Source organism: Arachis ipaensis, chromosome B7 (genome assembly GCF_059453495.1).
Source record: "Arachis ipaensis isolate K30076 ecotype BB chromosome B7, ASM5945349v1, whole genome shotgun sequence".
In the NCBI taxonomy this organism is placed as follows: domain Eukaryota; kingdom Viridiplantae; phylum Streptophyta; class Magnoliopsida; order Fabales; family Fabaceae; genus Arachis; species Arachis ipaensis.
In genome coordinates this window covers 32,196,336-32,207,367 of record NC_142442.1, presented here as the reverse complement: position 1 = coordinate 32,207,367, position 11,032 = coordinate 32,196,336, and the positions used below count along the sequence as shown (strand labels likewise).

Genomic DNA, 11,032 nt, shown 5'->3' with positions numbered 1-11,032 from the left:
AAAATTAAATTAATAATTAAAAATAATTATAAAAAAATAAATTTTAATAATTTTTGAACATTTCTCATAATACAATATATACCGGAAAAAAGTGTGAAGTGCAATAAACATTCTCAATTCAATTATGCACATACTAATCTCTAGATATGTAAATTAAAGAAAAATTATTCAAAAATTTATATGTAAATAAGGTTAAATTATTTTTCATGGTCTTTCACTCTCTCTTTAACTTGAGATAGAAGTTTTGATAAAAATCTTGATAAAAATTGATTTGCAAATAGCCCTTCAAATATTTTAAATTATTGTTCCAACTATTTATTTTATGATTCTCTAATTTCTCTTGGCTTGTATAATTATCCAATATAAAATAGTTTAGAATCAAGTCGTTAATTTAACTTAATCGTTAGAGAAGACAATAATTATGCAGATAAAATGATAAAATATAATCACTATATGTCTATATCTGATATACTCAATTTTTTTATTCATGAACCTATTTTTTAATTTTTATTTTTAATTTGCAATTACATAGTTTGAGAAGACGAGTTTTCTTTCACAAAATTATAAATTACAAAGCGATAGAAGCATCATTTCTTGCACCATGCTTTTCCGACGAACTCATGAAAGCTCAAAGCCCCGAAGAAGAAGAAGAAGAAACACAAACACCACGCTTTTGCTGCCTCTCGCACGAGTTCTTCCGCGTCGCTTCTGCCAATCCTAACAAAACCGCCGTCATTCACGCGTCTGGCGTCGCCCACCTCTCCACGCGCCTGCGCCAAACTGTTCATCCTTTTCCTCCTCTTCAGGGCGGAGCTACCTATAAAAAAAGGGCAATTGTCCAAATTTTAATTTTTTATATGTAAATTTCAGTTTAATTTCTTTAAAATTTTATTTTAATTTTATTTTATTGTGTAAATATTTTTAGCCCCCTCTAATATTTCATCTGGCTCCGCGCCTGCTACTCCTGCCTCCCCAAACTTCGACCATGACAATATCTCCACGCTCTTAGAACAGCGCGTGGAGTCACTCTCTCCCCCGGTCTACAACGGTGACCGTTGCTTTACTTACTCTCATCTCTTGAAAGCCATTGATTTCCCCGCCTCTCGTATAAGCTCTATCCTGCTTGGTGCGGATGACCCTCACCTTATCACGCCCAAACCTCAAGGTTCGTTATTCACTCCAAAAACACAAAATTCAGTTACTCGGTTGGTTGGTTGGTTGGTTAGTTAGTTAGTTAGATTGTTGGTTGGGATTACTTCACACATTTGATTGCTTTTCTACTCAAGCTTTCGATGACTTGAATTCGATTTATGAGCTGGATAATGTTGCTTACTTGGTTTATGGAGCGAAGTGTTCCTTTAATTTAATTTTTATTTAGTTAAAGTGATTAGAAATTAATTTTAGTTGTAAAGCTGCTTATACGTTTTGGTTGGATGAGCTTGGAGGCTAAGTAATATAAAATGTTTACACATGCTTACATGGTAACATATCAAATCAAATTAGTAACTAATTTGAGTGAAATTTTCACTCTACCACGGACAGTTATGTCATGGAAACTTTTATGAATGAGTTTTATGTATGAAATTTTCTTCCTTATTTTTACTCTCAACCAGGCATCCCTTAGTGTTCATGTGTTAGGGTGTGGAATGAATGTGCTTGATATGCAGCATTGACATCCGGTGTTTGTGCTGCAGGTGACTGTTAGGATTTGGTTGAATTAGTCCCACATTTCTTAGGATAGCAAATGGAGTGGGTGGCCAAGGCTATAAATATGAGGCTAAGTTCTCCATATTTTTTGCACCAGTCGGAAACACTTAAAGCTTGTATCTGACTTTTCTTTTCCTCTATACTCTTTGATTAAGAGAGTGTTGTGAGGTGTAGTTAAATATTTGCTTTGAGAGTGTGGGTGTACTGGGGTGCCGGTGTTAGAGAAAAAGAAGTCTATGTGTTGTAACAATTTTCACATAGTGATATTCTCTGGTTGTCATTTGACAACGGCCGTGATTTTTTTCTCCAGTAATTGGGGTTTTCCACGTTAAATTCTTGTGTTGTGATTGTGTCTATTTTATTTCTATGTGAAAGGTATTTTCTCAAGGGGGAATGGTGTATTATTCTCAACATGTGGTATCAGAGCTTCGGTTCGGTGGGATTTATTCTTAGTATGCTCTGTGGTTGCAGCTTAGTCTGACCTTCCACATCAGAAAAGAATTTTGTCCTGTGGCTTGAGGTTGATCTTTGGTTGCTGTTGTTGTTGCTGGAAGGCAGTGTGACACTGTGAGAGTGCAGTTTGGAAAGGTTCTGGCTAAGGAAAGACTTGGTATTTAAGTGTGTCCATTGTGACCCACCTCTCTTTCCTGGGGACCCTTCCTAGTGCACAGTCTACGGTTGAGTTATACTATTCCAGTATACAGTTGTAACAATGTCAGGATATTCAAGTGATGTGAAGCTTGAAATAGAGAAATTTGATGGAAGAATCAATTTTGGCTTGTGGCAAATACAAGTCAAGGATGTGTTGATACAATCAGGTTTGCACAAGGTGTAGAAGATAAGAAGTATCCTCATGGTATTGCCGCACTGCCATGGATAAGGATAAGTTGTGGCAATCGGGTCCACAATTGCACACGGGCATTGGTTGGCATTGAGATGCAAGGTGTGTGGCGGAGTTATGTCGATGGCTAAGAACTTCCAGGAAAAGCCAATTTGGAAGTTGCACCATGAATTTTCAGCAAGGTTTCGATCTGTACCAAGGCGAAATACTTGGAGTGGTCTAATTTCAAGTGAGTATACTTTCATGGTGGAGTATGATAGTTCTCTGAACTATGATTGTCGGTATAGACAATGGACAATGGCAGCAAAGAATTGTCGGTGTTGACTATGGAAGCTGAAGATGTGTGACTATTTCAATCAAGGTGGAGATTGTTAGGATTTGGTTGAATTAGTCCCACATTGCTTAGGATAGCAAATGGAGTGGGTGGCTTAGGCTATAAATATGAGGCTAAGTTCTCCATATTTTTTGCACCAGTCGGAAACACTTAAAGCTTGTATCTGACTTTTCTTTTCCTCTATACTCTTTGATTAAGAGAGTGTTGTGAGGTGTAGTTAAATATTTTCTTTGAGAGTGTGGGTGTACTGGGGTGCCGGTGTTAGAGAAAAAGAAGTCTATGTGTTGTAACAATTTTCACATAGTGATATTCTCTAGTTGTCATTTGACAACGGCCGTGGTTTTTTTCTCCAGTAATTGGGGTTTTCCACGTTAAATTCTTGTGTTGTGATTGTGTCTATTTTATTTCTCTGTGAAATGTATTTTCTCAAGGGGAAATGGTGTATTATTCCCAACAGTGACAATGTGGTTAACCATGAAAAGGGAACTATTTATGCAGCTAAAAACTTGGAAACTAATGTGTCTAGCTCAGAGTCGGTGGTTGACTCGAGTGAAGAGTATAGGCCAAAGATAGTGGGAATATATATGCCACCTTGTGGAATACATTGTAGCTGTTTTTTCTGTATTGAGATGCGGGGAGGCTTTCTTGCCTTTGGACCCTTATTGGCCGAAGGAAAGGTTATTGTCGATTGTCGCTTCCTCAAGCGCTGATCTCATTATAGGTTCCAAATCTTCATTTGGTAGTGAGTTGGACCAGCTTGATCAATCGCATTGGCTGGTAAAGTCAGTAAGTTGTCCTGTTTTAAGCTTCTCCATTGAAGAACGCCTTCAAGAATATAGTGATTTGACAGATTTGTTATGGCCTTGTGCCAATGAAAAGAAGAGTTCATTCTATTATTTAATGTATACTTCTGGTTCAACTGGAAAGCCGAAAGGAGTGTGTGGCACTGAACAAGGTAAGTTGTTAATATTGTTTGTTGTGACTATTGTAGTACACTAAGCAAGATTTCTTTAATATAGTTTCACATGGTTTGTGTAGTTGCTGTTTTACTTTCCTTGTTTGCCTTCTCTGCCAGCTAGAAAATAAATCAAAAGCGAAGATCTAAGAAAATTCAGAGAAACATTAAAATGAAATTTGTCTGAAAATAATGTTCTTAAAATGAATCTGAACCATATGCTTTTTAATCTATTATAATATATATTCTCACAGTATGTTTCATATTCTTCCTAGGTCTTTCAAATCGCTTTTTCTGGATGCAAGGATTGTATCCTCTGAATGGGCAGGAATCATTGTTGTTTAAAACATCACTCAGCTTCGTTGATCACCTGCAAGAATTTTTCAGTGCTATTTTGACGGCTTGTATGTTAGTTATTCCTCCTTTCAGTGTTCTCAAAGAAAACATATATTCTGTAATAGATTTTCTTCAGGCTTATAGTATTAATAGGCTTACAGCTGTTCCATCGCTAATGTAGACAATTCTTCCTGGATTACAAACTCATGTTGGCCTGCGGGGTCAAAGTTCACTGAAATTGCTTGTGCTAAGTGGTGAACTGTGTCCCTTGACCTTGTGGGAGAAGCTCAGTCAGGACGTTTAACTAATGAGTAATGAATATGAACAAAAAAGGAAAAAAGGTTAACCACCAAAAATGCTCCCGAATTATTTAAATGCTAACAAAAAAATGCATCCGAATTTTATTATAGACAAAAATGCTTTTAAATAATTTAAAAACGCAACAAAAAAGTCCAACAGTAAATATATATTTTCAAAAAATGCCTTAGAGATTGAATTTTAATGTGATTTTTTGTAAGCATAATTAAAAAAATGAGATATTATTATTCTTAAAATTTGGAGATTTTTTTTCTAAGTATATATTTTTTTGTGATTTTTTAAAAGCATTATTAGTTGTTAACAAAAAAATTACAAAAAAATATATATTTAACGAAAAATTACTAAATTTTAAAGATAATAATATCTTATTTTTCTAATCATGTTTGTAAAAAATTGTATCAAAATTCAATCTCTAATGTTAGATAATCTTACAAAAACACTAACATTAAATATGTATTTCTCAAAAAAATACATTAAAGATTTAATTTTGATGCGATTTTTTACAAGCATGATTATAAAAATGAGATATTATTATTCTTAAAATTTTGTGATTTTTTGTTAAGTATATATTGTTTTGTGATTTTTTAAAAGTATTATTGGTTGTTAACAAAAATATTATAAAAAAATATATACTTAACAAAAAATCACCAAATTTTAAGTATAATAATATCTTATTTTTATAATTATACTTGCAAAAAATTGCATTAAAATTCAATCTCTAAGATATTTTTTGAAAATATATATTTACTGTTGGATATTTTTGTTGTGTTTTTAAATTATTTGAAAGCATTTTTCTCGATAGTAAAATTCGAATGTATTTTTGTTAGCCGTTTAAATAATTCGAGGACATTTTTGGTAGTTAACCTAAAAAAAATATAAAAAAAAAAGAAGAAAGAAAGAATTGAACTTGATTAGCATATACCAGGAGATTAATCCTTTGATTGAACATTAGAATTAGACATGCATTAGTCTGTTACTTCTGCCACGTGTAGAAGTTCATTGCTTGTTCTACTCAGACTGAAATGTTCCCTTACTAAATCCAGGTTTGACGTCCTGTCTTTGGTTCTCTGTCCATCACCGAAATCGGAACTAGTATTTATTGTTTCACTGTTTCTTCCTTTTGATAATGTTGTTTGTCTTTTTAAATACCAGATGTTCCCCTTTTCTTTTGCCGTTTGTTGCAGTAATATGTTGCTTAGTAGATGGCCATGTTCTTGCATTGGATCCAAACGGATCCACAGTTTGGAAGGTATAAACTTCATTTATGTTTACAATCCTAAATTATGTTACAAGATTATGGAAGTAATTTTAACTTGCATTAGTGGTGAATTTTTGCTCAGCAAACAACTGATGGACCTATATTTTCTGGGCCATGCATGCCTTCTACGCTTCCTCATGAGGTATGTCATACTCTTAGATTATTACTTAGCTAATTCTCAATTTTATTTTCATGAATTCAATATCTTCCACTTTACCACTTCATGTCCTTTTGGTGGGATCTACAAAATATTGTGAGAATTAGAATAATAGCTATAGTGCTTAGGGTAATTTATTTGTTACCGTCTTTGTTTGTAATTCTGTTAGTCGAAGAAATACTTTCGATTAAGGTGGGTCAATTTGAAGAGGAACTCGACACGGGTTCGATTTCAAAACACTTCATTAAATTGGATGGGTCCAACTAGACGGATATTCGAGATAAGTAATCGAACCAGATATTCAAATAGGTGGATCGAGTAGTTATGATAGTGGAGAAGTTAAATGATTTCATCACGTGAGGAAATTATGGGTAATATTTACAAGCAAAGAAGTCGGAATGGTTATGATATGAATTATGTTGGGGTTTAATACATTTAAAGTAATAAAATCTTAATGGAAGGGGGACAAGAAAAGAATGGGATTAAGAAGAGGAATTTATTGGCATAAAGAAACACAGCGGAAACATAAAAGATAGATAAAAAGTTTTCCCTACTAGACCTCTAAGACACCTGTTCTTAGCAACCCAGGTCACCAGAAGGAATTCCCTACTGGACCTTCAAAGAACTTGTCCTTGACAACCTAGATCAGAGGGATGAAAATTGAATCACTCAATTTTCTCCATGCAACAAGCGAAGCAAATCACTCACCTCACTTAATCACACTAAAAAAAAACGTGCATAAAGCACTAAAAAAATTTTATTCATCAAAAGTTATGTAAATTGTCTCACCAAAGGTGTTTAAATAGACTCCTAACAAACTAGTTAAAGGATAAGATAAGATAACTAATTTAAATCAGATTTGATCTTATTGGATTAGATCAGATTTGATTTAAATTTTAAAATCCTAAAGATATGATAACAAATTCAAATCAGATTTGATCTTATTAGATTAGATCAGATTTGACTTAAATTTAAAATTCCTAAAAATACTAGTAAACAAATCAAAAGTAAATCAAATCTCCCAACAAACTCTAACAACAAAACAAACTTAAAATAAAGGCATAAAAATTCAAAAATAAATAATAAAATATACCTCTGATTGAATTTGAAAAGCTTTATTGGACTTCTTGTTGTCTTGCCTTAGCCCAATGGCCTTTATGAATTGTTGTCCTTTCAGCACCACTGTTTTTGAGACGGACTATTGGTCTTCTAGATGTCCAAGACTGGTATGGCACAATTCTTCTAGATTTCAGATCCTTGAATATGACAAGATTATCATTCCGTCCCTTAGCTCTAAGATAACGAAAATGCTCTCCTGACCACGTATCAGATAGTGTATTGGTGTTTGGGTTGCATGTCAGAAGTACAGTCAGGAGGGTTTATTGGAAGCCCTGTAATAGCGGCTACATCCAAAAGAGACATACCAATCATTCCACATGGAAGGTGGAAGTTGTTGATCGTCCTGTTCCAAAAACAAGTCACAGCTCCAATCATCCATGGGAGTATTGTAAGTGAGAAGTGAGAAAGCCTTAGGAATTCTTGGATCCCCAGAGCCCCCAGGCAGCGCTTTTTGAAGGAGCAAGGCGTTGGTACTAGGCCGTGAAGTCAGTACCTCGAGGGTTAATCTTTGGATTATTCTTGAAGGGTTTTTTGATGAATGAAGAAAGAGATATCAATGGCTTGATTGATCAATAAGTCTTCTCCTTGAGCGCTAGGAAAGAAAGGTAATTTCTTATTCGCTCTTTCTAGGGATTCGACAGGCCCAAAGAAACAGTGTGTATTTCCGTTCACTGTAAAAGGGATCAAGATTCTAGTATCATTAACCTGAAGCTGTGGGTCATCAATGACTTCATCATTGACTTGATTTAGCACATGGAGGGCTGGTGGAGCTGGTGGTGCTACTTCGAGACCTTTACCCTTGTCTTGAGCAGCGGCGTGAGAAGAGGAAGCAGCCATTGCAGAACTTAGAAAAGGAAGTTTTGAAGGTTAAGGGTTATGCAAGAAAAACTGGTGCGAAAGAAATTCAGAGAGTTCGAAAAATTGAACAAGAGTGAAAATATTGAATTTAAAGGAAGTGTTGTTGTGCCCGTTATTATAGAAGGAATGTGAAAAAAGGTAACTTCCCGAAGAAGGCGAAGAGGTGGAGAGAGAAAGCGTACATTTCGGGAAACGTGTCGAGTGGATCAGTATTAATGGGAAGTTAAATAGTAATTATTACTGATTTAATAGTTTGAAATTTGAATTTGGATTAAGTGTTTTATCTTCTAATATTTTTTAAGGCAAACACATTAATCCAAGGGGGCAATTTGTTAGTCGAAGAAATACTTTCGATTAAGGTGGGTCAATTCGAAGAGGAACTCGACACGGGTTCGATTTCGAAATGCTTCATTAAATTGGATGGGTCCAACTAGACGGATATTCGAGATAAGTAATCGAACCAGATATTCGAATAGGTGGATCGAGCAGTTATGGTAGTGGAGAAGTTAAATGCTTTCATCACGTGAGGAAATCATGGGTAATATTTACAGGCAAAGAAACGGGAGTGGTTATCCAGGTGTAGGCATTCAAAATTGTTATTCCGTAATTAATTGTCAGTTACAAAAGAAGATTATAAATACTAGAAAGTTTTAAGGAATAAGGGTTGGAACTTTAACTCAGAAAACACTCAAGCACACTCACATCCCCAAAGAATTCCTGAGTCTGCGATTGAGTTACTTTTCTGTAGGGTTCCTTCCATGTTTTACTCTTTCAATTTATTTTTTTGTAAACTTTATTTTTCAAGCAAGTTTATCTTCCAAGTACCATTTAATTTCAATGTCCAATTTATATTTCTGCACTTTTAATTTTCATGTCAAAGTCCTTTGACTCACTCGAAGACACTTTATTGCTTTCTTTTATTTTCAAAGAAAATCTTTCAATTTCAGTCAATTTACTTTTTGAAATTGTTTGTTTTAAACTTCTTTATCCTTTTACAAACCTTTATTTATTTGTCATCTCGATACACATCTAATCGAAGACATACGCTTTGATGCACTTTTAGAAAACTGGTACCTACACAGAGGAGTAGGTTTCGCTCCCAGACCACTAGATATCGAACCACCATCGATTTGCTAAAATTTGACAAAACAAATTCATTGAAACGTTTATCTATATTAGTAATCGTTTTGTTTATTCCATTGTAGGTGCTAGTATGCTCCAGAAAGGGAAGCGTGTACTCTTTCAAACCGGTGAGAACTAGTCAATAAACTTGTTTCATATTTTTTCTCCACCTCCTTCTCCCTCTATCACTTAAAGGTGAATTTACTGTGTTGTATTCATAGTAGTTTTAGTGTTTATAGTTGGATTATCTTATTTTAGATATAATACAGTTTATAACCAAAAGTTTCTCAAGACAATTTTTGAGCAAAAATAATAAATCATTTTACAATAATACAAGACATGAACTACAATTGCTGCATTTATGTTCAGTTAAATACCAATGAATACTAGCTCTACTAAATGTAGTTCCATGTAAAAAAGACCAATGTAAATTATTGATTTTGGGTCTATATTTCTTTTATACTTATGTTGTATTAACTCCAGGAGAATGGGGATTTATTATGGGAACACAATGTTGGAGATCCAATAACTTCATCTGCTTATGTTGATGAGCACTTGCAGCTAGTCTCTGATGATGCCTCACATTCCTCAGACATGTTAATCTAATTGGTTTTTTCTAAATTAAAGAGGTAAATTTATCTTATACATAAAGTTCAAGCATTTTGTTTTTTCCTTTTTTCTTTTCAGGTTAATCTGCATTTGTTCAAGTTCTGGAAGAATACACTTACTTAGAGAGAACCTGAATTCCTCTGACGACACAATTTGACAGAAAATTGATGTGCAGGAATTTGCAAGGCTTGACTTGCTCGGCGATATATTCTCTTCGCCGTTAATGATTGGAGGCCGCATTTTCGTTGGTTGTCGGGACGATTACTTGCATTGTGTTACCCTTGAAATGCTAAAGCAACATGAAAGTTAAGGATGATGTATATAGCTGAATTTTTTTGTACTGTGTTAGGTAGATTGGTTCTGTGTTCAAAATCTTCCAAGTATGAAATTTTGAATGTGTAAACAGGATGAACACAAGCTAGATCATGCAACTTTTATTACCTTTTACTATAATCCGTGTTCGATGATTATATGATACGTTTCAAGAATGCTAGAAGTAGATGTTATATTTCATTACCTGAGAGCAAAGTAGTGAAAATAGCTACTATGGAGCTGAGATTTTATATGCGTAGAAAGCTACTTAATGTGCATATCCCTGATCTAGCCCATCTGGCTGAAAAAGGTTCGCCAAACCGAACTCATGAAAAAGGAGAAGGAGAAACATAAGAGTGAGCAACGATTAAAGAGTAAACCTTTTACTTGGAAAGAAAAAGTTGCTTATGTGAATATGGAGTCCTCAGAAGAGGAACTTGAGTTTGAAACAGAGGTCAATTTGGCTGAACTTAAGAAAGGTCCTCCATATGTCTGTTCCTTATTTAAAAAGCTTCCTGGTAATGAAAATTCGAATGATTCAAAACTAAAAAGTGGAAAGAAATACAGTTTTGATATTTCGAAATCTGATAAGATTTTCAATATGTTGCTTAAAGATAAACAGTTAATTTTGCCTGGGGTAGAACTTTACTTTCGGTGAAATATTTGAAAGGAAAAATTTATTGTAAATTTCACCAAGCAACAAGTCATTCGACTAACAGTTGTATTCGTCTCAGGGACTTAATTCAGGAAACAATAATGGAGGGACAATTGAAATTCGATGACGGAAAGAAAGAAATGAAGGTTGATGTTGATCCCTTCGATGCTGAGGCTAGTTTCGTCGAACCGTGTTTCGGGGTGAACATGGTAGGAATGTCTTATGATTTTGACATGGCTCTTGATGATTTTGAGTCACAGTCACAAGTTCGATTGGTGTATCCCCATGCGGGAGATGGTTTGTTGGACTTTCTAGTGCAGCCAAAGATTAAAGACCGGGACGTATCTCTGTGTCCACGGTGTAACGCCGTTTTTGATGCTGAAGCGGCGGCGATTTTTGAAAAAGAGAGGATGAAGAAAGAATTAGCTCATAGAGAAGAACAGGCATGCTA

General features: G+C 34.7%; 1 pseudogene; it reads left to right on the top strand.

The window, feature by feature from the left end:
• Positions 1 to 620: 620 nt before the first annotated feature.
• LOC107606918 (uncharacterized) lies at positions 621 to 9,924 on the top strand (annotated as a pseudogene).
• The last annotated feature ends 1,108 nt before the right edge of the window (positions 9,925 to 11,032 follow it).